Genomic DNA, 6,362 nt, shown 5'->3' on the forward strand with positions numbered 1-6,362 from the left:
GAGACAGGAGGAAAGAATAAAAGAGAAAGGACGAGGGAAAGAGGAAGTGAGGAAGAGAGAAAGAGAGGGAGAGAGGAATAAGGAAAGGTAGAAGGAAGTGAGGAAGAGGGAGAAGGAATGAGAGAAATAGAAACATGTAGACACAAAGAGAAACACGCAGTCAGACAGAGAGAGGAATAAGGTGGGGAAGGGAGGGGGAGGGAGGGAGGGAGGGTGAATAAGAATTAGAGACAAGATAAAAAAAAAAAAACCTCGAGAGTTGACACTGCCGTTGATAGTTTTGGCCTGAGTATCTTAATGCCTACAAGGGCCATAACAATTAGAAGATGAAAATCTCCTCAGGGTCATTCATACCAAGTAGGTCTCGTGAGAGCATTTGTAGAGGTTAATAGAGTACCAGAAGTTAAAAACATATGGGTAACTCTCGCTCTAGAATGTATGAAACGAGGTAAAGTACTTGTGGCAGAAAGTACATAGAAAGTTCTTCTGAACAACCAGTTTGTACGTAGAGGAAGTGTTCCTAAATTATTCTGCAATGCTATAATGGTTTCAGTTCACAAGAAAGGAAACTGGAGTGAATAAGGAAGTAACAGAGAACAATGGAGAAATAGATCTTGGAAATAACAGTGGAAGACAGGAAGATGGTGAGATCGGTGAGAGAGGCTAGAATGAAAGATACTATGGAGACAATAATAATAATAAAAAAATATAAATAAATAAATAAAACAATGGCTCTACTCCCACACAATAGGGAATGAGAAACCCGTGGTAGGGCAAAGCCTTGTCAGTTGCGACAAACAGACTTTTTTATTTTTTTTTTTTTTTTTTTTTTTTTTTTTTTTTTTTTTTTTTTTTTTTTTTTTTTTTTTTTTTTTAGGGCAATGTTGGGTTGTTTCCCCGTCTTGTCAGGGATGTCTGGAACTAATGCGACAGACCTGCAGTGGATCCCCAGGCTCGAACTCACAACCACCTGCTCATAAGTTCAAGACAATATCCACTGGGCTATCGCGCGCCCGTGAAGGCGACAAAGGAGAGGGAAATGGATTTGGAATAGGAAGGCAGTCAGAAAGCATGATGCGGTATGGAGCAAGTGTGTTACTAGCTGGACGCCTCGAAAGGGGAAACGTGGAAGAGGGAAGCCAGACGGAAGGTGGAGCGGTGGTGTAGAGAAGTTTGCAGGAGTGACGTGGCAAATGCTGGGGGGCTGGGTTTCGCTCAATGGTGGACTTCGAATGGAGAGATTGAGCAAGGAAACAAAAGTAGATACAAAGCGGCAGACAGACAGACAGACAAATAGACGGAGAGACTCATGGACACCCATAGACTGAAAGCAAGAGAGACAGACAGACAGATTAGCAGATAGATAGAAAGACGCACTTATACACACAGACAGGGAGTAAAAGAGACAGACAGACAGAGAGACAGACAGATAGATAGATAGACAAACAGACAGATAGACAGACTGACAGATAGACAGACAGAGACAGATAGACTAAGAGATAGACAGACAGGCAGAGACAGATAGACTGACAGACAGACAAAAAGAGGAGGCGGAAAGGGAATTAGGGAGGGTGGGGAGAAAATGAAAATGATCAGATGGTGGTATTGGTGGGGGGGGGGGTTGAGGAAGTCGGAGAGTGGTCAACATCTATATTTGTTGCCATTGGTTCGGGAAAGTTCCCGTGACGGGTGTAGACCGAGTGGTGTGGAAATTATTTGTCAAAGGCACCGGATGCAATTAACGTCTCCCTGCTGAAACGTGGGAAGACTTATTGGAAAATTATTCAAATCCTATCTACCATGAAATTCGACATCTTAGCAAAACGCACCTACCTGCATGAAGTTAGAATTTAGAAAAATAATATATATACAGAAGGGAAAGAGGTAATTCACTTAAGTTTGAAAACAACAACCAACCAACCAAAATCCTTTTTAAATCTTGAAAGTCGACATCTTAGCAAAATACACATCTATCTGCACGAAATTTTTAGATAAAGGATACAGAAAGGAGAGTGGTAATCTAGTTAGATTTGAGAGCAAGAAACTAACTATTCAAGAATATTAATAGAATATTCATCAGGTTTAGATATAGTGTAGACAGCTAAGGGGACAAGAAAGGTAAGGATTCTTGTCGATTATACCGTGGATCCTTTCATGTTGATTTTGTGTTCGCTCTGCTGCACCTGACGGTCGACGGGAGAACTACACATAGTCGCTAATTTCTTTCCACCAATGTTATGGTAGCCATCAGTTTAGAGTATACATAAATTTCTAAGAGTTCTTGAATCCCTCTCAATTGAGCTTTTTAGATCCTTGTTTATTAATGACTCGAATGCAGGTGTGTAAATTCATGAAAAAAAAAAACAGAAGAAGGTAGATTACAGACTTTCTCTAGTGAGTCTCTCTACAAACGCAAAATTAGATATCATATTTTTCTGGAGATTCTGTTCAATAGTGAAGTAGTCTACAAAATGCTAGCAATACTGTGGATAAGTATAGAGTACATGAGAATATAAAGGTGGAGAGTCCTTAGTATAATGACTTGTGTCTTCCTATTCAGTGTTGAAGTGATCTTCAGAGGCCTAGGGAACAGCATTGCATAAAGAAACGACGCCCACACGTTGCAAATTACGCTTGAGCGCCAACTAAAGTAACTTCTCTGTTGACCGTTTGGCGGCGCTGCTGTCTGTGACGACGACGAGATCAGATGCAGAAGAAGATGAATTCAAATAAAATGAGAAAGTAAACAAGACAAGTAAAACAAAATAATAAATTGACTGTTGAACTACAATGGGTTACATTACTGAAACATGATATCAGGAGAGCTTTTGGCCCATAAGTATTCTTTAATTCTTACTGGGGTTCATGACGAATCAGAAGGACAATGAGAGATAGGACGATACCCTGAAGATGTACACGGGGTTATACTAAGTATGAGTATAACCGTAGAGCGTTTGTTTCGATCTCGCTTCATACTACAAAGGTCCGGGTTCGAGATTAGTGGTTACCAGTTACTATAAACTGTCCTGGTAACCCGGGCACATAGGGCAATAGTAAATAAATATATTCTAGCATTTATTTTTATTCATTACTTTATCTATATATTTATTTGTTTATTTATTTATATGTTATCTACTCATATATTTATCTGCTTACTTATTTATTTATTTATTCATTTATCTGTTTATTTATCTACTTATTCATTTATTTATTTATCTATCTTCTAACTTATTTATTAATTTATCTATTATTTTTTTACTTTGTTTGATCAATCAGTTAATTTATACATTTATTAATTTATTCATTTATCTATTTATTTATTTATCTATTTATTTATTTGTTTGTTTATTTACTTGTTTATTCATCTATCTATTCATTCATCTACTTATTAATCGATTTATTTATTAATTTACTTATCAGTTATTTATTGTGTTTGCTGAGACTATCAATCAAACGAATGACGTAATTGTAGGTCTCCCATAAATCTTAGTTGAAAAGAACAGGTTACTACAAAGAAAGGGTGAAAAATGAAGAAAAGAATGGAGTATGAAAAAAGGGAGGATGAGAAAGAGATAGAACGGTTTTGAAGATTTGATTTTGTTTACAGAAAATTTGGTGAGAAGGTTTTTGTGTGGAAGATGATGGTATTAAAAAAGTCACAAAGGAAGGCAAAAGAGATGTTAGAGAAAGTAAGAAATAAAAGAGAATCAAAGATAAAGCTGCAGTCTACTACTTTTAATAGTTAAACTAATTGGTTACGAACAAAATAAACCCATGTTTACCTTTGAGTCTATGTTTATTTTCTTCTTTTTCCCACTCCGAATCGACGACTTCAGAGTAAATAGATGTAGATCATGTTGTACCCGTACATCGTGGACAAAAGTAGATTGTACGTACAACCTTCGGCGAACAAAATTCTTTAGACACCAGCGGCATGAAAAATGTCGCATCATTTTCCTGCCTGTGTCCCTTTCAGTAACAGCGAATCACAGGGGGCCCGCGAGTTACGTCAGAGATCCTACGGACCGACATAAGGCGATTCTCGACGCAAATTGGAATTACTATAGCCTAAGTCACTTACCTAATGTGGTACCCTAAAGTCGTTCGTATGTATCGAGAAACAGAACTCAGAAATAAAAAAAGGAAAGGGAGAGCATAACTGTGCCACAAAATAAAAAATGAAACTGTAATTAAAAAACAAACATAAAGATAAGAACAATCCCCAAAATGACAAATGAAACTGTAGATTTTGTGCCGCCGTAAAGTAAAAACGACGCATGTCGAGGACGACGTAGGTCGAGGACCATCAGTATTTCATATAAAAACCACCACGATCATCATCTCCTTTTATTCCGTCTGCCGGTAAGCGATTTTATTCAACTACACGTGATACTTTTGGCAGCAAAGGTGGGGTAGAGGCTAATGGTGAATTGATGCTACCGTGATATTTGATACTTGCCACGCGTGCGTTCCTGCTGTGTCAACAGCTCTACTTCCAGCGTTTGGTTTGTTGACACAAGGCCGATGACGTAACACGACAAGAACCCTAACATTCGCTTCACACTGGGACAATTTTCGTCGACATGTGAATTTGAATAGCTAGGCAAGGACTTCAATTACAGTATTCTAGACTTCCCTAAGACCATTTCAATAATGTGTCTAACATTTGTAGATTAACCTTCTCTTATTTGTCATTCAATTTCTCAGTGTACAAAGTTGATTTTACATTTAAAGATTCGAAAAGAGAAAGATTGTAACCGAAGTCGTTTCTACTAAAACGAACTCACAAGACTTGACGAGAATTGGCCCAATGTGAAGCAGTACACCTCACCCAGCCTCAAATCAACAGCGACATTACCCACAGTTGTTGGGAGTCCTGGCAAGGTCGCCATGTACTTTGAAATGAAAAACCCCTGGCAAAACCCTGTCAATTGCAGCAAGCCACTGTTTGTTGTTGTTGTTGTTTGTTGTTTTTCAATGCCAATGTTACCTCTCCACCTGTCCAGGGCTGTCGGTAGCTGACGATAAGTATACTGTCAGTGTTTCCCTCTGATCTCTTCCAAACTTCCAGTATCCTCCAAGAATTCTCTAGTTCACCCTTGGGTGAATTAAACTATTCCAGGGTGGACGAAACTGGAAAGGTGAATGTAAGAAGAAAAGTGAATTATCTATTATACTTATATATTTTTTTTATTATCATCACTGATTTGTGTTAGGCATACACAATAAGAAAACATTAGTTCTAAGAATTTCGTTTTAAGTTCTAGAATAGATGTTTTGTCTACTACGATTTTATGGAAACTATAAATGTAATTATTTCTTATGATTAAAAAAATGAATTCGAGATTTCTAGTAGAAAGAAGTGTTTGTGTATCTTAACTAATAACGTAAACTCTATAACACCGGTTGAGTAAACACACACACACGCACGCACACACTCACACACACACACACACACACACACACACACACACACACACACACACACACACACACACACACATACATACATACACATACACACACACATACATACATACATACATACATACATACATACATACATACATACATACATACATACATGCACACACACACACACACACACACACACACACACACACACACACACACACACACAAACAATATCATTTAGCCCTATTGGCTGAATCCCTATTACTTGGGTCTGAACATTCAGACGTTCACATATTTCACTCCAACAAGGGTTCTTAAAGCCATTGAAGGGCGGACACTGGCCTGAAGAGGACTCTGATCGATCAAGACCTCAGCCCCTTTAGTCTGATTTTGGTGGGTAAAGAATAAACAATGTTTTTATTGACTTCAGGTTTGAGTCTCAGACTAGCGTGATCCCTTGTGACTGAATCCATACTTTCAAGTAGACTTGGGTTTATGAGTCTCAAATTGTATATTTGTTCTATTGTTTTACTTAGTTAGGACAAAGGATTTGCGAAAGCAGCCGAACATCCACGATGTCCTCCACCCTACGTATGTTGTGGTCGTGTACTACCAGGACTGAGCCACACTAGGTCGGTCGTGTGAGAGGCTTAACGAGAGGAACTGACACGTGTCGTCTTTTCTCCGAAAAATAAACCATCGTTTGTTCCGAGCAAAACTTTCTATCTACAAAGTAGTTTCCACTTTTTATAATATGTAATCCGCTTTTATTCTCCTGTCTTCCTCTAGCTCCCTCTCTCCCTCTCTCCCTCTCTTTATCTCTCTCTCTCTCTCTCTCTCTCTCTCTCTCTCTCTCTCTCTCTCTCTCTCTCTCTCTCTCTCTCTCTCTCTCTCTCTCTCTCTCTCTCTCTCTCTCTCTCTCTTTCTCTTTCTCTCTCTCTCTCCTT

This window comes from Oratosquilla oratoria, chromosome 17, assembly GCF_046742065.1.
Source record: "Oratosquilla oratoria isolate Oo_2021 chromosome 17, ASM4674206v1, whole genome shotgun sequence".
Taxonomy (NCBI): domain Eukaryota; kingdom Metazoa; phylum Arthropoda; class Malacostraca; order Stomatopoda; family Squillidae; genus Oratosquilla; species Oratosquilla oratoria.